Source organism: Acinonyx jubatus, chromosome D2, assembly GCF_027475565.1.
Source record: "Acinonyx jubatus isolate Ajub_Pintada_27869175 chromosome D2, VMU_Ajub_asm_v1.0, whole genome shotgun sequence".
Taxonomy (NCBI): Eukaryota; Metazoa; Chordata; class Mammalia; order Carnivora; family Felidae; genus Acinonyx; species Acinonyx jubatus.
In genome coordinates, this window is record NC_069393.1 from 68,710,961 (window position 1) to 68,731,931 (window position 20,971).

Here is a 20,971-nt window from a genome sequence, read left to right on the forward strand (position 1 = left end):
GACATTGGCAAATGTGAACGAAGCAAGCGGAGACTTGAAAATTGTTCACCAGAGTTTTCTTTCTCTCGCCGGGCTTGGATCCCAGGGACTGCTTTGCAGCTGAATCCGAACCAGCCTGTTGGACCGTGAGGCCACATGGAGAATCACAGTGACCCAGCGGACAGCTTGTAGACTGTCGGACATGTAAGGGAAGCCAGTCTAGATTGTCTCAACCACTAGCTGACCTATCATGATACAGGGGAGTGCCCAGCAGCCGGGAGCAAAAGACCACCCAGCCAACCCATAGAATTGGAACCTAAATAAAACGTGGTTGTTGATGTGAGCCACTTGTCCTGGGTGGCTTGTTCTATAGCAAAAGCTAATCGATACAGGTGGCATCCATCCTATTATTCGCCTTGTTGATTAGATCAACCAGTTTTTCAATTTCAGTTTTTAACGCCTTTTTGTTCAGAAGATTTTCTTTCTGTGGAGATGGACGGGGGAATAGCAACATCTCCGGCAGCTCTTGTGAACAGTTTAGTAGTTTAAGATAACTGCAAAAGCCGAGATATAAAACTTCAATGAGATTTTTTTCTGAAGATGTGTTAAAGTTTTTCCTTCCACCATATTTCTAAAGTTTGCCATCAACATTCTCAAAGCCAGAATAACGTGCAAAAGAAAATACCAAACACTGAAGCTCACTGAAGTTCAGTGGCAAGATGAGTCAAAACAGAAAGTCGCTCTTAAACAGTTCTGAAACCCTGAACCCAGGACCCTACCGGAACTAAGAGACACAAAACCGGGTAAGAGGTAGGTAGGTCAGTGCTTTGGAAGCCATCCACAGTCTCTGGGGGGTAGTGGCAAGCTTTGCCAACTATCCAGGTGTAAAGGAGAGAAAAGAGTTTCTGGACCAAAGCAAAAGGAAGAATTTTCCAGATAATTTAGGCCAACTGAACACTCTTGGCTGAATTAATCAGCGACTTATAGCCCAAGTGCGTCTGATGGCTCCCATTAACTGGACAGCTGTCTCATTCTTCCACTTTCCTTGGAATATGTATGTTCTTTGGCATTCCACCTTCCTTTTAGGGCCTACATTCTTCATCCAGGTTGCCGTTTTCTGAGGTTTTGAGAGTCAGACGCTCGGTAAATTCTGGATGCAGATTTTTGCTTTGAAGAGTCCAAAGCATTCATTCACTTAACAAATATTTATTATTCAGTTATGAGGTGCTAGACACGGTGCTAAGCACTGAAGATGCAACAGTGGCCAAAGAGACCAGATGGCTTATCTTGCAGTGTACGTCTAGCGAGGGAAAGAGGTTCATAACCGGACAATATCATGCCATGTGAGAAGTGGTTGCGGAAGGTCAGGGCACCGTTGGAGAATCTTGGATGAGCACCCAGTTCAGACCTGGGCTCAGTGGTCAGGAAGCATGTCCCAGAGGCAGTGGCGTCTAAAGGTGAAAGATAAAGAACATGAAGAAACGTGACTCGGTAGAAGAGTCTGGCGGGCCCAGAAAACAGTATCGTATGGCCCGGCCTGAGAGAATCTCAGGGAACTGAAATTTTCAGCAGGGCCAAATGCTTGCATCAGCACCAGGTGCCAGTGGGACCTCAGTGGCGCTGAGGGGCATGATGGCGAATGCGGCCACAATCTGTCTTCCCAGTTTTACCCAAGAGCCATGGTTAATTTCAGGCGGTAGTACTCATCAGTGCTCTTAGCAGTTGTATCTGTGCGGCCAGAGAGCATACAAGTGGGGACATACCAGCTGGCCAGCTGGTGTTCTGAAGGGACGTTGACCCGTGACAGGTGTATACCCCTCAAGGTTAAGCCAGACTCCGTAGCACTTTTCGTTATTCTCCTGAACCAGCGGTGAGGGTGAGGGTGAGGCCCAGAACGCAATGAAATTATGCCTGTCATAAGAAAGGACTCTAATTAGAGTTTTGAACTTTAGAAATCCTCGTGGGGCGCCTGGGTGGCTCAGTCGGTTGAGCGTCCGACTTCGGCTCGGGTCATGATCTCGTGGTTCGTGAGTTCGAGCCCCACATTGAGCTCTGTGCTGACAGCTCAGAGCCTGGAGCCTGCTTCGGATTCTGTGTCTCCCTCTCTGTGCCCCTCCCCTGCTCATGTTCTGTCTCTCTCTCTGTCAAAAATAAACAAACAGTAAAACAAATTTTTTTAAATGGCTGTTTCAATTCTCTAACACTGCACAACAAACAACCTCAAAACTCAGCAGTCTTAAACAGCAAACATTTATCACCTTACAATTTCTGTGGGTCAGGAATCTCAGTGCAGCTCAGCTAGAAGCCCCTGAATTATGATCTGTCACGAAGTTGGAAGCCAAGCTGTCACCCAGGACTGCACTCTCCCCCGAAGGCCTGAGGATCAGGGGAGGATCCACTTCTAACCTCATTTGTGTGGACTTGACTGTGTTCGGTTTCTCATGGGCTGTTGGGCTGAGAGTCTGGATTCCCTGCGGACTGCAGAAGCCCCTCTCAGTTGTTTACCATGCAGATCTTTCCGCAGGACACTTTCCAGTCTGGCGGCTGACTCCTCTTAGAGCTAGCAGTGTGGACGTGGGAGAGGGCATATGCAAGAGCCTTTTTATAACCTAATGTTGGAAGGGGCTTCTCATCGTTCCCGCTATATTCCATTTGCTAGAGATAAGTCAGTAAATCTAGTCCACGCTCAAGGGATTCTCTCTGTGACAAGCAGGAATAATATTTACCCTGCAAAGTTTTTAAAGGATAAAACGAAGTGATATCTGGGAAGTGCTGGACACATGTTAGCCCACATTAAACGGTGTGGATTCCGTAAGGAAATTGCTTTGTTTATGCTTAATATATCCATGAGCTATTGTCATATATCATCTTCCACTTACGCTTTTTGGACGAGTCACCTCGCAGGAAAAGCCGACACAACAACTCTTCTCGTACAACTAGTAAGAGGTCTAGAACAAGAACGAAGGTAAGTAGGGGACAGGAGGGAACAACAGATAAACAGGATGTGGTGCTGGTGGGTCTCATCAGAGGACAGGACCCCTGTCCATCCTCTGTTTTGGTTTTCTCTCAGGAATCAAGTTTTGCAACTTGGAGCTGTGAGATCAGGTGTTGTCCTAAGCATTTCACATATATCATTTAGTCCTTAAACTATCCTTTGCAGTAGGTGCCATCATCAACCCCATTGTAAAGTGGAGGATGGAGGAACTTGCCAGAGCTGATGCAGTAGGTGGGAGATGCGGGTACCAGTGACGCCAGAAAAGGCAGCTATCCCAAACTCTATACCACAGCGGTGTCGCATGGGGCACAATGCCTGTGGCTCATTTCAGGGAACTTGCATGGGGTTGGCGCAATTTTCTTGCCTCGGTGGGAGACCGCTGTGCCACCCCTGGACTCCGTGAGGATGCGTAGCCCCTAGGCTCCCCTGAGAACTCAACTCCTGTTGACAGGCCAGTTTGGTCCAATCAGTACGTTGGTTTTCCTCCAATCTGCCGAACAGCTTCTGAAGCTCCTCCCTTCAGACTGTGGTTCTTCCTGATAGCATCCTGGGCTCTCAGGTAGAACCAAGAAAAAGAAATTCATCTGGGGGAAGGCAGACATATACTCTCACCTCCTTCATGCAGGCTCCTTGTAAAGTCACCCGTGTGCTCCCCCAGCAGAGGAGAAGTGGACCCTCTCCTCCCATCTCCACTGGAGTCCATTTTTCTGCCCTGTACCCCCTTGGACCATGCCAAGCACCCCAATCTCTTTCTTTGTCTAGACCCTACCTGACTGGTTCCCTGAGCCCCAGGGTGTATACCCCCACCCCCACCCCACTTATAAGGGAATAATAATCAGACAGTGATCTCCATCTAAAGGGGATGAGCCCGCTCGGGGGGCCTCACAGCGACACATGGCATCCCCTCCTCTTTTACAACACAAAATTAATTATTTTTCACTTTTCAGGCCAAGAGAACTTTTAAATTCAATAGATTTAGGGCCTAATTACTCATCTTTGCCCACTGGCCTTCACAAAACCTGCTTTATAACTGCTGCAACCAGAAGGGTGGGCCAGAGTTGGGAGCAAGATGAGATTTTACAATCTGGAAGGAGTTCCAACATGTTTAGCAACGACTGACAGAGAACAACTGTTTCTACCCAGGACGTTCGAATCTATGCCAGGGAAGCAGAGTAGTGGAGTCGTGGAAATATGGAAGGGAATGTGTGATAAAAACAAGGAGGGTTGCAATTAACATCCAAATAAAGGTTGGAAGAAACCCACTGAATATGTTGGCATCTGGTAGATTTCAAGCTCAAGGATTAAAACCTCCAAGTTAAGGGAGCAATTTTTGGTTTTCCAGCAAGTACCTCTAGGGGCAATAATTTTCAGGGAAAGGTAGCTCATAACCCTGACTGTAGTATTAACATTGCAGGCTGCTTGCCCAAACTTATTTTATTTTCATTTGCATTATTGGTTTGAAAACTCCCCTGGGTTCTTGATCCATATCACGCTGGCACATGTCCTCGCAAAACCTGAAATGCTGAGCCAGCGTTTAACTCTGACTGTTTTACTTGACTTGGGAGAGGCCCAGAGAAACTTACGTTGCTACAGGAAGAGTGATAAAACTCTCAGCCCTACCCCTGAATGGATCATGTCTCCAGGGAGATATTTAGAGGGCTGGATTCTTTTCAGATGAAACCCAAGAATGTCAGGGGTTGTGCAAAAGTCTCCATGACATATGCATGTGTGTCTGTGTGTGCGAGTATATAGGCATGCATATACACGCATCTTTTTTGCAAGCGAATTGCAGGGAGAGGTTGGCTACGACCACACACAAATTTGGATCATTGTTCATGGGGTGCCTCTGATAGTGATAGCCAGATCGATTGCCATGCTGTGTTTTCAGCCACATTTACAGCTGTGACTTGTTTCTCTCCTTGCCAACTGATGAATCAGGTGAGGGATTTGGCATTGCCTATTTTACACAGGAGGAAACTGAGAGATTTGCCTTAAGCCACAGTACCGGAGGGTGAAAGACAAGACTAGGAGTCTGCACTCTGCGACCTTTGCTTCTGCATTCAATTCTACTTCCCTCTTACTCTGAATATCCTATACTGAGAAAGAAAAAGCCATCTGTGTGATCTCCCAAGGAAAGATCCCAATCAGTATAAGCCATTCACGTCTGCTGCCCGCAGCAAGACTGGAAACTTACAAGAAAAACCTGCTTCCTAGCTCCACTCCAGCCCTGAAGGGGGCCTCAGAGCCTCCTGCAATGCAGCCATCGTGCCCGGCTTCTTAGTGAGATGTGGCCAGGAAGTGGTTTTACTGGCCCCCTGAAGCCCTCTGGTCAGACCTAACCTCTGGCTCGTTCCCCACTGCAGGAGGCATTTGCTTTCTGGTTGCCTACAGCACCTTGAGTTTCTTATGGGGAATTACCCCCTTTCTCCATCTGCCATTATGTGAAATCTAGGCAAAGGTGAAAGTCCAGGTGCCCACTTGTCATGTGGAAGCTGAGGGCATGGGCTCCTCCCTCTAGATGCCTCTTTGTCCAAGCAGGGCCAGGTAGAGGGCGATCAGATTTTCTCTCCTGGCACTTTGAATGGAGGCTTTCCCAGCATGTGTCTCCTACTGTGTCTCCAGCTTCCTGCTTCCTAGGCCTCTGCAAGTGGGAGATGGACCGGGAAGCAGAGACCTCTTCCTGTTTCACCCTCGCTCCCAGGCTGCTCAGAAAAAGAGCCAAGATCGTGTTTCCGAGAGGCCTTTTGTTTCCTGGGGGCTATCTGCCTGGCTTCATGGGAGAGGCAGGTGGTGTTGGAACTTGGAAGCCATGGAAGGCTTTCCGGATGGCCTGAACAAAGGTGTGGAGGTGGAAAGCAATGAATCTAGTTTTCAGTACAGTGCGTGTATAGGACAGGGGTAGGAGGTAAGGCTGACGCATCAGGTTGGCATCAGTCTTTGAAAGGTCCTGAACGGAAAGTCAGGGAGTTCGGAAAGCAGTCACGGAGGGGATAAACGCTTCCACAGTCAGCCCATCTGGACCCTGCTCCCCTCCTTCCTCTCCCTGACGCCCTCCTGGCTTACTTTACTCCCTAGCTGAGGTCTGAAAACCAGGTTGGGGTTCTACGGATGACCACTGCATCTCTGGAAGAAAGTATGGACTAGACCTTCCCATTTCCATGACGGGAGGAGAGGAAAAGCCTTGTAATTACTGCTGAATATGGTCACTGTATGAGCTTTCTCTGTTTATACTCTTTTGTCTGCCCACCCCTAGAAGCTGACGACCAGGTTCTGCAATTCTGCCCTCCAAATGTCTCTCATAATTGTCACCTCTCCCTCTCTAAGCCCTGAGGCAGCGCATGAGGCATCTAACTGACCTTCTGGCCACAGTTGTACTGCCCCTCCCACAATATGCTTTACCACAATAGAGTTCGGTCTTATGATGCATCACAGATCATTTTTGTCTGACCAACTGCCTTTGGATAGATCCAGTTTTGTAAATTTGGCACGGAAAGCTTGTTGTGATGTCCTGGCCTGAGATCCCTAAGATCTGTCTGCTTCCCCCACTGTTTCCACCAGCCTCTCCCACAGCCTGGCTCCCTGCTTTTGCTGTCTCACACCTCCACGTTCTTACACCCATTCTTCCTACCTGCAACGCTTCCTTCCACACTTCGGTTCCATTGTGGAACTCTTGCTTCTCTTTCCAGACTCTGCTTAAATGTCACAGTGGACACAACGCCTCATATAACAGTCACCCATTGAATATTGAAGACGGGTCTCAGCAAAACCTTTCTGCCTTTCCTGTGGCCCCAGCTACGCCTTCCTTTGGCCTCCCAGCGTTCCTTGAATGTAGAGACCTCTACTGCAGCACTCCCTACCTTGCATTATAATCTCCTATCCCCTCATTGAATAGTAAGTAGTCTTCCTGAATCCATAGGTATAGTGTGTGTGTGTGTGTGTGTGTGCGTGTGCGTGTGTGCTCCCCCCTAGCCTGCACTCATTCCTCCTTCACAACATTGTCTTCCAAGAATTCTCACTCCGCAGAGTCCTCTGTAGGCATTTTCTCTCATTGCCCAATACAGCCAAGTAGAGGTTGTATGACCTAAGTTTGGCTAAGCTGGCCCCACCACCTCTGAATTTTGTCGGAATGGCAAGGATGAAAGAAAAGGCTAGCACTCCTGCACGGTGCCAATCCCCACGTGAGATGATCCAGAGGCTCCCTCCACAGAGACCTAATACCTAGTTCCTGTCCGTCCCTGGCCAGATGCTGTGGCTTTCCTTTCCTGTCTCAAATCTTTCCAGTAGATTCAGTCTTTCCTTGTTAAGTTCATTGGTGTGAGTTTCTGTTGCTTGCTACCAAAATAACCCTTGGCTGCTGTAAGGAGATGAGGAGAGAGCTGAGAGAGGTTCTCGAAGACACCATGTCTCTGTAGTTGCAGTGCTGGAAGAACGGGAGGGTTCTTTCTTTCTTGGACAGGAAACAACAATTCACTCAAAGCAGCTCAAGGAAATGGGGCGGGTCGTTGAAAAGATACGGCTCTTGTGGGAATCTAGGAAAGGTGGAACGGCCACGTCTCAAGTGGAGAGGAACTGAGGCAAGTCGGGGAGGTAAGTGCTCTTGCTCCGGCTCGTTCTCGCTGCACCTGTTCTGTTCTATTGCCGACCCATCTGTCTGCCTCACTGTCGTAGCTTCAGCTCGCACGGAGGCCCGTGCAGTGACGCCACCTGCCCCACATGAATGCCCTCGGCGCTCCTCACCTCTGGGCACAACAGGACACGTCTTCGCCGCCAGCACCTACAACCCTTTGTTGCAGGGCAGATCAACGGTACTAGGGAGTCCACGCCCCTGGGAGCAGGGAGCCGTCCTCAACCAATGACCAGGAGTTGGCTCCCTCTCCTCTTGGCCAAAATGACTCCGAGGCACACAGCTGAGTTCCCCAGCAAGATGAAACTCCAATTGCCCCCTCTGGAAATGTGTTTGACTGGCTTGCTCCCTCCCCTTCTCTTCCCCGTTCCCTGACCAGTGCTTGTTGGGATTGCCTCTCGAGTAAACTCAAGGGTCTACCTCTGCGGGAATACCTTAAAACAGCCCATAATGGCCCTATCCCAGGGCTTACATGACCATGCAGTTTGAGGACCCCCAGCCCACTGGCACCTTCATTCTGTCTCACCTCGTGCAAATTCCAACGAGAGAGATTGACCCTCTTTTTTAGTGAGAGTTAAGCTCATCCTTTTAAGTCAGGCTGCATTGAGAGATGGCCGGGACACCATGGATAGCCACCCCTGTCGGCTAACAGCCCCGATCCTGTCATCTCTAGCAGGAGGGGAGAGTCACAAGGTCGGTTGCTCCGTCCGCAGCTCACACTGTGCAGAACGTACCTTGAGTCTCATCTGGGGCCATTTGGCTTTCAGGTAACTATCACCCAGGTGGTTGCATGGGAAAATCAACAGGAAAGGCTGTTTATTGGACATCAAATAATTATTTTCAAACAGTGCTTTGATAGGTTAAGCACAAAAGAATCGGAAACATATGGATTAAATTTCCATTGAAATGCACATTTGGGTTTGAAAATTAACAGAATGTGTGCTTGGGAAGGGATTCCCCCCACTTTTCTTTTCTTTCTTTCTTTTTTTTTTTTGCTAAGCCAGATTATTTGGAAAATAAGTCAGGAATTTTTCACAGCTCAAGCACCCTCCCCTCTACGCCCTGCCTCCCTTCCCTTTAGCTTTTCCCTCACAGAGTTAATTAATAAAAGCAACATTTATCAAATATGACAAGTCAGTCTATGTATGTGTCACGTGGGGTTGGGGGGAGGTGATAATCTGCAGGATGGATGCATTTCAGGGAGGCTGGAGGTCATCAGTGCTGCGATGACTCATACCCATTGCACATACCCCATGCGTCAAGCACACTGTGCTAAGCGCTTAATATGACCATTTAGCCCCAGGAGACCCCAGCACGTAGGCGCTCTGTCCCCATTCCTCATCTACAGATTAGAAAGTGAGATTTAGGGTTAGTGATATATTTCCCAGGTGCCAATAGCCACTAAGTAGCAGAGCCAACATTTGAACTCTCTCCTTCTATCTTCAGAAACCACTGGGTTTCTGATCCCGCTTTCTCTGTGAGTGGAGACTCCTACAACCTCTGAGTCGGAACAGGGTTCTAATACCAACCGTTCGTTTCACAAAAGAGGAAACTGAGGCCCAGAGAAGTGAGAGATCAAGCTAGATGGGTATGTTTGGGAGGCTTGTTTAGACAGACAAGCTATTAATCAGCAGCATTCATCTGGTAGCTTTTCCAAGTGTTAGAAATTGGAAATACGCAAAGGAGAAAACCCTTGGTTATAGCTGTAATGTCTAGTATTCCAGTTCCTGTCCCTTGCTCTTTGGATGGGAATTGTTTATATGAGATACAGTCAGAAGGGTGAGATTTGTTTACCACCAGGCTTGTGATAAGATTGGGAGTTCCCAGGTCTGGTCTTCTACCTGAGCCAAATGGATAACATTACATCTAGTGGAGATCTGAAGGCCAGAAGATGGCCCACAAGTCCTAAAATGTGTTTCCCAACCCCTGCCTTGCTACCCAATATTTCCAACAATAGTCCTTCCTTTTACAGTGTGGTGTCTCCAGGTCATCCAAAGTCTAATGAAAATGTGTTGCAAAGGAAGGAGAACAGTTTAGACTCTAAAAGTGGATCAACTTAATGGGTTTCTGGTCCTAGAGGTCACAGTTCTTAGGGAGAGGGATGTGCTTTGTCCCTGTCCAGGAAGCCAGAGGGAGGGGACCATTCAGCTGACTGGTGTCCCCTGGTCAGACCCACAGCCACATAGAGACATTGTCATTGTCAAGGTTGTTCTGGCTGCAAGGGAGAGAAACCTGCTCAAACTACACCAAGCCCTAAGTGGAGGGCTTCAATAAGGACATGGGAGTTTCTTATGCAACCCCAGAGAAAGCCAGGCAGCTGAGCCCCAGAACCAGAAAGACATCAGGTATCAGGGACACTACTCTTTCAGACTTTCTCTGGTCCAGGCTTGCATGGTATCTTGTCTCTGCTTCTCTCTGAGGTTCTGCAGACCAGTTCTCTGCTTCTGGACAAACTTGGCAGAGGATAACCACACCAGATGGTACCACAAGGAGTCCAGTTTGAAAGACTAATGACAATTGCTGCGTCCTAATTGCCATTTCCTGAGAGAGAACATATAATTTATCCAGCTTCAGTTTCCTATAAACTCTTGGTCCCATCCCCTGCCGCCAGGCAATCTGGATCCCCACTACGACCACAGCTGCATGGGTCAACTCCTGCGGGTGGAAGGGAGCGGGGTGGCCTGGAAAGAAATCCCCAAAGCTGTGATACCTTGGAGAATGTTGCGGAGACTGCTGGCTGCTCCCCAGTCTTTCTGTTCCCTTTCTTCGACAGCAGTAGAGCCCTTTGATGCTTCCTGGGGGATATGCTCTTCCAGAATAAAGACCCTATTTCCCAGCTTCCCTTGTGACTTCCCAGCTAAGCCCATGTGACTCAGCTCCAGCCAATGGGATATAAACAGAGGTGGTGTGTACGAATTCCAGGGAGGGGTCTTTACCAGGAGGAGCGATGCTGTCTCCTTCCCTTTCATGGCAGATTGGACATGATGTTTAGAGATGAAATAACCATCCTGAACCAGTACAAACCACACGTTCATGATGGCAGAGCGGAGGTTATGATGGAGTCTGAGACTCTGCTGACTGTAGGCGGCTGTGCCAGCCAGGACTGCTCAGGGACTTCCTTGAGGCAGAGAGACAAACATCTGTCTTGTTTGGGTTTCCTATCACTCTCAGCCAAACCTCGTCCTTTAAACTAGAGGGCATACAAGGTAGCAAACTTGGGAATATGCTGCCTTTCCGTATTTTATAGTTCCGGTGCACATGCGTGCTCATGTACACACACACACACATACACACACACACACACACACACAGTCACCATAGAGCAAAGGTGGAGAGAGCCTTTCTTTGGCTTGCATCATCTCTAAACTACATCTTGTTTCTTACATCTGCTGCAAGGCCTGTGGCTTCTGTGTCTTCCTCCTTGCGGGCATTTGAAGTCCACTGAGGGATTATCTGGGGAGATATTCAAGACTTCTAGGAGGATTTCTTGCTAATGGACAGATTCTTTCTCCTCCTAATGACGGGTGAGCTTCTGGAGACCACCGAAGCCCTTTGTTCTCTGTTCTCAAGGAGACAAACTTATTTTTTTTTTTCCCTCTGAAGAAGCTTCGTATCCGATGGGTGCAATATCACAAATCATTATGCCAAATAGCAATGCAAGTCCCACTAGAAATAATGCATCCATTATTTCATTTTATCCTTGTCGTTAGAGCTTCTGCTTAATTTAAGTTAGAATAAAGATAGCTGTGGGTATCCCCTGCCGGAGAACTCTAATCATGCTCTTTATTGAATATTTGCCATTTCCTATCTGAATCTTCCTCTCTTGATCCATTGTTTCACAATTAAGAAGTTCTGCTGCTATTTTGATCTCACATAAAACCTCTGTAGTTCCACAGCTGCCTGTTCCTGGGCGTCCCTTATGTCTTGGGGAGACATCTGAGAGTAGGGTTGAAAGACTAATGTGTTCTGGTAACTTGGTGGTTTTAGTCGTGTTAATGAAAGAAAGGCTTCGTACAGAGTCACCCGCTGGTCTGAGAAAGTTAAGGAAGTCACTCAGATACCTGAGACAGAGGGCAGGAATGAGGACCATCTGTACGAGTGTCTCTTTCCATAACCAGAAGGTGGGTTGGAGGGATGTGGGGGATCTGGCCAGCAACTGGTCCCCCTCCCCCAACAGATATTTGCTACAGGGTTGATGTGCGTGAGATATTAAAATAAACAGTATCCACTAGAGACAACATGTTGGTAAAATGCTAGGGAAGGCAATAACATCAAAGGTATATAATATCTAGTTTATGCTTCCATTCTGTGTTGTTGCTTCTAAGGAAATCCTCATAATGCCATCAGCCACCAAAGGAGTGATAGGTGAAAACCCAGTATGTCCAACATTTGCCAGATGTCATGAATCAGATAGTAAGAAAAGACGCATTTTCTGACCCCCTGAAGGGACCTTCTAATTCAGTCTCAAGGAGGGAGTGATATAACCACGATAGACTGATACATTTATAAATAGTAAGAATGACTCAATCAGTCGGGATATCTATCACCAAATGATGGGGACCAGCTAAAAATAATTTCAGGGGCCAAGATGAAAGGCATGGCCGAGGGCTCCTTAAAGGCATTAGATCTCTCGGCAGATCATATGGGTAGACTCCAAATGAGTATCAGAGATGGGATTATAACATGATATGATATATGATGCGTAACGTAATATAATACAACACAGTACAATATAATACAATACGATATAATACAATAGTGGTAGTGCTCTGGAGTCAGACAGACCAGGGATCAAATCCCATCTTCACACAGTAGCTGTGCCTGCAACCTTGACCAAATTACTGAACTTCTCTTTGAAGCCCCAGCTTCCTCACATGGAAAACAGGACTGATAATAACAACAGGACCTATGTTACAGGATTTTGTGAGGATTAGATGAGATAACACACATAAAATGGTTGACTTATAGTAATGCCCATAGATCTTAGTTATTGTATATGGGTAGTGATAATAGGCCTAGGGTTAAAGGCTGTAGCAGATACATATTTAGTTACTCATTTACAACTGTTTACTGAGTACCCACTTTGGGCCAGCCCTGGGGATGCATTGACGAGTGGAAAAGAATGAAGGTTCTGCTCTCTCTGGGCTTATAGCATAAAAGGAGAGATATATATCAATCAACAGTGACACTGTGGATCCATGAGCATAAATGGAGAGACATACTTTCAAAGGAGGGATCACAGTTCGGTGAGAGCAAAGCAAAGGAAGCTGACCCAAACTGGGCATCCAGGAAGGTTACCCAGGGGATGTGCAGACCGAGCTGAAGGCTAAGGATTGGGAGGAAGCTTGTGAGGGAAGGGGAGAGGAGAGAACGTGTCGCAAAGACAAAGAGAAGGGCAGGAGCGAAGGCAAGTTGCCGGCCCGGGGAGGGGTGGGTAGCAGGTGGTCGGCTGAAGCTGGAGATGGGGGTGAGGGCCTCTGAGTCATGGCCAGGGTAGGGGTCGGCAACAGGAAGGTTGAAGATGGAGAGAGGAACGGCAGGAGGGAGACGTCCAGACTATGGTGGCCCCGGAACCCACATTAAGGATGTTGATCTTTACTCCTCCAGCAGGGGGTGCTACATCTGATTTGAGTTTCAAGAAGGTCCTATGGAGGCAGAGGTTCTGCCTCCTCCTCTCAGTTCATCCTCCCAACCACTCACAGCCAAATTACAGTGAATTATGTGGAAGCCACTTCCATGGCTTCTGTCTGATCTTCCCGCAGAGATCACAGACCCTCCAAGGGCCAGAGATGTGTGCTCCGTGCACTACCCACAGTGACGCACAGTCTTGAAAACAGTAGGCGCTTTGAGGGAGCACATACCTGACTATAATAAGGCAAAGCCAAGTGGAAGGCAATGTCTCACTTTCCACAGAGAAAGCCTACTTGAATATAGGCCCTTTTATGAAATACTACGATGTTTACTTCCATACTGAACGGATCAATTTACTTGCATCTTATATAAAGGAGTAATAGTTATATTTAGAAATATCATTCTCCCCAACCTTTTTCTTGTGTTTTTTTTTTTTTTTAAAGTTCAGGTCATAAAATAATTGCATTCAGACTCTTCCCAGGCGCCTTTATCATTTGCCTTTGTCATCACTAAGGCCGTTTTTGAATAATCTAACACTGCGTATCACCCCCACTTCTAAATTGTTCAAGACACAGCACTTTGAATCCAGGTAAGATGCTGTAACTGAAAATTTTATTCCAAGCCTCAAGAGGTTTTTACGTTTGTCTTGTGGGTGGATGTTTATGATCTCCACAAGGTCACCACTGGCAATGTGCTTTTTTTTTTAAAGTGAATTTAAAAGGCTTTCTTAAAATATCTTCAGTATTTTTAATGATGAAGTCATATCTTCAGAAATAACAACAAAATCTGTGTTAAATATTTTTACCTCTCTTTTCCCCCTGATGTTATCAGGTGACATCTGTAGGCCTCCAGTCTTCTCTCCCTCACCAACCAGCACCAGCTGAGGTCACTTCAGGCTGATGTCTTCCTCCAAATGCTTCCTTGATGTTCAAAAAAAAGTAATTGAGAAAGTGTCAAGAATGAGGGAACTTTGCAAGAGCTTCTGTTCTATGGAACAGTTGTCAGGGAAACATGTTGCCTTATAATCAGACTTGTATGGTAGTTGCTTGTCAAATGAATATACTTGCTTAGCTCACCTTGTGATCGTGGCTCAAGGGACACAGGAAAATGTGGAAGCTTTTCCTGGGAAAAGTATTGCATAATTTTTAAGAACATATTTCATTTATCTTAAGCCATGGTTCTCAAATAGGGGCAATTTTGCCCCCCAGGGGACATTTGGCAGTCCCTGGAGACATTTTTGGTTGTCACATCTGGGGGAAGGGTACCCCTGGCATCCGGTGGGTAGAAGCCAGGGGTGTTGTTAAACATCTGCATTACATGGGAGACCTCCGTAGCAAAGAGTTATCGGTCCCCAAATGTCTATAGTGTCAAGACTGAGAACCGTGGCTTAAACTGAGTTGATAACAATTGGCTTAACCAGAATCCAGGACAATGATTGGCAAAACAAGGAATGTCTACTTCCTAAGCATCCTCAGCCCCACCCCTTCTCGTCTTCAGGTTCTGTGTTTCCTCTTCTTCTGGAAGCTGGGCTGTGAAAATCAACTCTTCTCTTCTGCTCTCCTCTTTTCTTCCTTCTCTCATATCTGCCCCCCCGCCCCCACCAGTCTCTCTGTACATGAGTAAATGAGGGAATCCAGAATGCTTGTTTACTCAGAGTGGGTTGGTTTTCAAAAGGTAGGAGTGGTTCTTGGTCCTTCCTACTTTTCTCTCCCAAGTCTGAGCCATAAGATCCAGATGGTTCTAGAAATGGAGCAAATGTCAAACCAAAGCATGTTGAATTAAAATAGCATCTGTAAGAACATGAGCCCTGGAGCCAGGGGCTGAATCAACTGTCTGTCACTCACTAGCTGGGTGTCTCAGTCAGCTCAGGCTGCTATAACAAAATACCACAGACTGGGCGGCTTAAACAACAAACATACTTCTCACAGTTCTGGAGGCAGAGAGTTTAAGGTTAAGGTGCATGAAGATTCAGGTTCTGGTGAGAGCTCTGCAAGCTCTGGCTTGCAGGTGGCTGCCATTTTGTTGTGTCCTCATGTAATCTTTCGTGTGTGTGTGTGTGTGTGTTTGTGTGTGTGTGTGTGTGGAGAGAGAGAAAGGGGGGGGAGGGAGGGAGGGAGATCTTCCTCTTTTTATGAAGGCACTAATCCTGTCATGAGCACCTCCCTCAAGACCTCATTTAAACCTAATTACCTTCCAAAGACTCCGTCTCCAAAATATCATCACACTGGGGCTCGGGTTTCAGTTTGCGAACTTTGGGGATCTGGGGACACAAACATTCAGTCTAAAACACTGGGTAACCAAGGGCAAGGGGTTTAATGTCTCTGGACTTCTGTTTCCTCCTCCATCTAGAAAATGAAGATGGTACCTCAAGGGGGGTGGTGAGGACTACACGAGATACTGTAAGTAAAGTGTTTGGGACAGTCATGCACACGCGTGCCAAATTTCGCAATTTTTGTGAATCCCAACCACCACAGAACTCATAATATCCACGAGTCGTTCTGGTGTACTCCAATTACTGGGATTCTCCTTTCTCTGAAGACTTTCAGAGCCTCTCGATAATGCCACACAAGGTACTCCTCAGTTCTACTATCTCGTATTACTCACGAAGAGATTGTGCTGATACGTCCGATGCATTGGCCTTCACAACCAGACCATAACCCCCTTGGAGACGGGGCTGCCCTTAATGCTTCTTCATCATCTGTGGTAGTGATGGGACGGAGCATCGGGCTGCAGTTAGACCCACCTGTGGGAGACTTCTGGGTCTCATCCCTGAAAGTACGTGGGAATATGTGTCTCTTCAGTCGATGTTGCTGTCCAGCCAGTTTAGCGAACCTTTTTTGTTACAGGAAGTAATTACCAAACTCTTCTTGGCTGTGATTAAGAGAAGACACGAGCATAAGCCGAGGGCCTCCTAGACACCAGGCACTGTGTCGAGTGCTTTCTGCGCATGGGTTCCCGAAAGCCTAACAGTCTGCTGGAGTAAATATCATCACCCTACTTTTTGTGCACGAGGAAACTGAGGTGCAGAGAGGTTGAGGTCTGCCAGTCACAGAACTGATGGAGAGTTCAAGCTGTCCCACTCCAGAGCTCATGCCCTCAAAGCCACCCCACGCTGCCTGCATGTTGGTGGACTACTGGATCATTTGATGGCTTCCTAGTAGCTGCCCTATTAGGTGGGACCATTGCATCAAGCCATATACCCCATCGCTCACAACCCCTCACAAATACTTGGTTCTTAAGGTGTTGAATTCCTCTGATCAGAATTTTGCCTGACTGCAGGGCTTAGGGTATGTTGTGGAAAAAAAGAAAAAGAAAAGGAAAAAGAGAGGGCCTTTGGGGAAGAAGGTTCGCGATCACACGACCAGCCTCCTCTGAAAGGCGAGCCAAGGAGACCACCCTACATATCCCTTTGCAGGGATCATTTCACCGTTTGCTATTTTGGTTGCTCTTAACTGACTTCCCAGAGTCCTGAGAAACATATCCTCATGCCATTAAAAAATATGTAGTGCTGAACCCCTAGTCCCTCCCTCGCCCCCCATGTCATGGATAAATGCACAACCTGCAGCCGTGACGTGGGGAACCCTTCCCCCCTACGTGAAGCTGCTTCCAAGCAGCTCGCGTTAGCTTCCGGCCGGTGTGTCCCCGACGCAGAACAGTAGGGAAGCAGGAAGGTCAATCCATCATCAGTCACGAGTTAACCCCCTTTTTATTTTAACACGGGACTCAGACGATTTGAACATGCTTGTAGGAAAAATTGCTCTCCCTTTCCCAAGTGATCCTGATGGATACTGATGTTTTTATGATTATTAATAAAATCTCTGAGACAGAATTTTATGGGCGCACAGAGACTCTAAAAAGTCATTCTTTGCCTTGGAAAATTGTGTATGGTAAGGGTGATAGAGGAAATTTTTAATAAGTGTGTTCAAGTGGAAAATCAGGGCGCAAAAGACGGAATTTTAAGAATCTGCTCTGGCTCCTTTGGACATTGAACTCGCTTCCTGCGAAGGCCTTCCGGGATGTGTTTCCCGAAGATAGTTCACCCCCAGGAAGCAGTTTCAGTTTAGGTGGACAGAAATCTTTTGGGGAAAAATGCATTGTTAACTATTCGTTGGCTCGTGTATTTTTTTGTTCGCTTGTTTATTTGTTTGTTTTTATCATCTGTCTTGCCTTCTCCCTTCTTCCTCTTTCCTTCCTTCCCCACGTCAGTTCTGTCAACATTCTCTCCGGGATTCCATGGATCTATCTATTCCATGGATCTATATTCGCTGAAACGGTGTAAAATCAACGTGACTAACAAAGAAACCCCCGTTCCTTTTTAGCCTCCAAATGAGATGGGCTGGAAAAGGAGACAAACACCGCGGGCCTGATGACTTAAACATCGATGCGCCCTGAGCAAACAGGAGGGAAAGAGCGGCCGACACCTGCTTGGTAATCAGCTTTGTCATTCATGCAGATATTGTGAGGACAATTCCTTGCCGAAGCCTGGAAAATCTTAGCTTTGTTCGGTGCAAGGCAACAGACAGGCCCTGTTTCCAGGCACAGCTCTTGTTTCAGCAATCAAGAGCAGCCACGGGTAACTCTGGACCTACCTACCTGTGGATCTCCTTGACCTTCGCCAACACTTCTGCCTCCTCCCCTGCCTCTTCTTCCCCCGGTGTTGGGACTCCTGTCAAATCCTGTATTTAAAACGAGAATCCTGGAAAAGTTGGTCATTGCCAGCACGTAATGACAGGTTGGCTAATTGATAGTGTGCCTTCAAAAACGGGAGTAGGACAAACAAGGCAGCTAATTTTGATAATGAACAGATTCGAGGCAAACAGGCGACAGCATCCTTTGCATATGGTTCCACACCAGCCGTGTGTTTGTTTGGATTCTATGTTAATTTTAGAAACTGTAAAACACCACATGCCAAATTGGTTGATTGAAATAATGCTACTTCCCAGAGGCTGACAATCTGTTGTTTCTTGCAGGAGGCAAGAGGTTACCCGATGAGTGTTGACTTAGTTGCAGGCAAGAGTCTCATGGAGAATAGAGACAGTTGTCCAGGTAATTCACTGCCTCAGTGAACTGGATGCTTGAAGTATTTTGATGCTGCTTTATGTCTGTCTGTGTATCCCTCGATCCATGCATTTGTGCTTCTATTTGTTGTGTAATTGGTTCGATTCCCTTTGCCAGTATAGATCTTGACTCTATTTTGATCTGGAACATTGCCTTTTTTTTTTTTTTTTAATGTTTATTTATTTTTGAGAGAGAGAGACAGAGACAGAGCTCAAACAGCGAAGGGGCAGAGATCGAGGGAGACACAGAAACCAAAGCAGGCTCCAGGATCTGAGCTGTCAGCACAGAGCCCGATGCGGGACTCGAACCCATGAACCGTGAGATCATGACCTGAGCTGAAGTCGGACGCTTAACCAACTGAGCGACCCAGGAACCCCTGGAACATTGCCTTTTTAGTCAAAGTTATACAGAGTATTTTTCCTAATGGCATGTCAAGGAAGTTGGTCATCTTAAATAATCTATAAATATTTATTCCTGAAAGGGAATTGATTTTTTGGACTTTTAAAACCCAACAACATATAAGTTGCTGTGTTTTAAAATGAATGTACGTAAGGGAGAAAGAAAGGAAGAGAGGTGGTTTGGTTTGTGATTTTAAATTTAGACAAACTGAAGAAACATACTCTTTCTTTAAATAAATAAATACTGTCTGCTAAATTACATTGTTGAATTTTAAATCCTGTGATAAAGTGGTACTTACCAGGGCTATAAACAATAAAGATAAACATTTCTGCTCTTGTGGGACTTCTATTTAAAAGTAGGAAAGATAATTTTAACAGAGCATCCTATAATGACGAGCATGGTAGCCAGCTGATTATAAAATTATAAATGTTAATTTTTGAATCACGTTTTGCAGACGTGGACGCCGGGCACGGTTATATATGTCAGTTTCTGTCGTCAGTCTCACCCAAAGAAACCATTCGCTAGTGAAAGACTCAACACTGAGCATTATTTAATGGGAATAAAACAAGACCATTCAGGGCAGGTTTTGCTTGAGAGAAGTCCCCTCAGAATATCAGGGAGATACTTCAGATAAACATTCAGAATTACCTCCTGGCTAAGCAAGCAAGCGGGGAAAAAAGAAAAAAGAAAAAAGGAAAGAACAAGAAAAAAGAAAAAAAAATCTCACCCAAGACCCCCGTGGCAAGTGGAAAGGATTTGGAAGAGCTCGTAATTTGGACTTTCAGCTGTTTTTCTGGGTTGTTAGTATTTGGTTTTATCCAAGAGCAATTCTGGATTTTAAGGCATCCTTCCTTGTTGCAAAGATAAATAAACAGAAATTCAGACTTTCAGGGAGAATTGGACTTTTATTTCCTTCTTCCTCATTAGAACGTATTTAGACCCCTATCCCCACCTCTTTTTCAAGCCTTTCTGTTTCATGTTAACTCTTTAAGGAAAAGAAAGAGGCACAAAACAAGCAGCAAGAGAACCTTGGGTGGGGGTTCCTGTGAATGTTTTTAGAAATAAAACACAACTCTTCCTTTTTGCCTTAACGAGCATTTAGGAGGCCCTGCGATCAGGCCATCGGTAATGAGAGAGAGGCATGGCTTTGCTTCACTATTGTAGTTTAAATAGATTTGGAATCCAGTGAAATGGTTTTGTTCTAATTCTATCCTTTTTTTCTCAGTTCACTGACTTCTCAAAGAAAGACTTTCCAAAGTAGCTGGCAGTTTCCAGTACGATAAGGCGAGGGAGGGGGACATTTTTGTTGCTGTTTGCTCTGTCCTGCCTTTTCCCCACTTCAAGGATCTGAGGCCCCATGGAAACCCTTGGAGTACTCATGGCCAGTATGGACTGTTATAAATAAAATACAAATCAAAAGCGTCATTCCACTGGCTTCTTTAGGTTCTTAAGCAGAAGAATGTTCTGATCACTGAAGCCATTTCAGGGCCCGAAATTAGAAAGTAATAAAAAATATCACACTCTCCCTGGTGGGTAGTACATTTAATTGGTTCCCCAGCAGGAGTCCAGCCTGAAGTCAGAAAGGCTCACTCTCTAGATCTCTGCTTCCAAAGGACCGCATGCAAACATGACCAAGTCAGTAAGAAACTGAGTGAAGGGAAACCGGAAAACCAGAGACAAACGCAGAAAAGAAACAGCTCAGGGCTAGGAAGAATAAAGAACAAAAAATGCATTAACCCCAAATTTCTTTAGCCAACACACCAACATATGCACAGACCAGGCAATAAATTGTTGCGTTGAGAGCAGCCTGGATCAACATGCGTGTTTAGGGCAGAAGTGACTTTGGAGTCAGCTCTGGTTGCAGGACGTTCTTCGGAAGAAAACGGACTGTCCTCACAGACTCCTGACTGTTTGGGATTTGTCTTAGAAGACCGGCCAGAGCCTTGATTCGAAGCTCACTCCCGGCCTCCGGACGCGTGGCCGTGCTGGCCCCGTGAAACACGCTCTCCAGAGTTTGGATGCGGAGTAGTTGGGACTTCACGGCAGTCGCCGGGACCACCCAGCCCCACAGAGCCTGGTACTCTGCTGCCACCTTCTGTCCCAGCCTTGACGCCGAGAGGCTGTTCAACTCTGGGCTGTCCAGAAAACTCGGTGACTGTCCCCTCTGCCTTTGAGGGTCAGGCCCTGGGTGACCTGTGCCCTCCCGAGGCATTCGTGCCTCTCTCTTCACGCCCGCCTGGAGGCCTGTCCGCTTCGGGTTTGGCCCTTTGAAATGGCTTCTTCCA

General features: G+C 46.6%; 1 long non-coding RNA gene across 1 annotated transcript in view; it reads left to right on the forward strand.

The window, feature by feature from the left end:
* LOC128312592 (uncharacterized) overlaps window positions 1-19,816 on the forward strand; it is a 76,291-nt gene extending 56,475 nt beyond the window's left edge. The window contains exon 3 of the long non-coding RNA XR_008292074.1: window positions 17,549-19,816. This is a non-coding gene — a long non-coding RNA (uncharacterized LOC128312592). The remainder of the gene's footprint in view (window positions 1-17,548) is intronic.
* The last annotated feature ends 1,155 nt before the right edge of the window (window positions 19,817-20,971 follow it).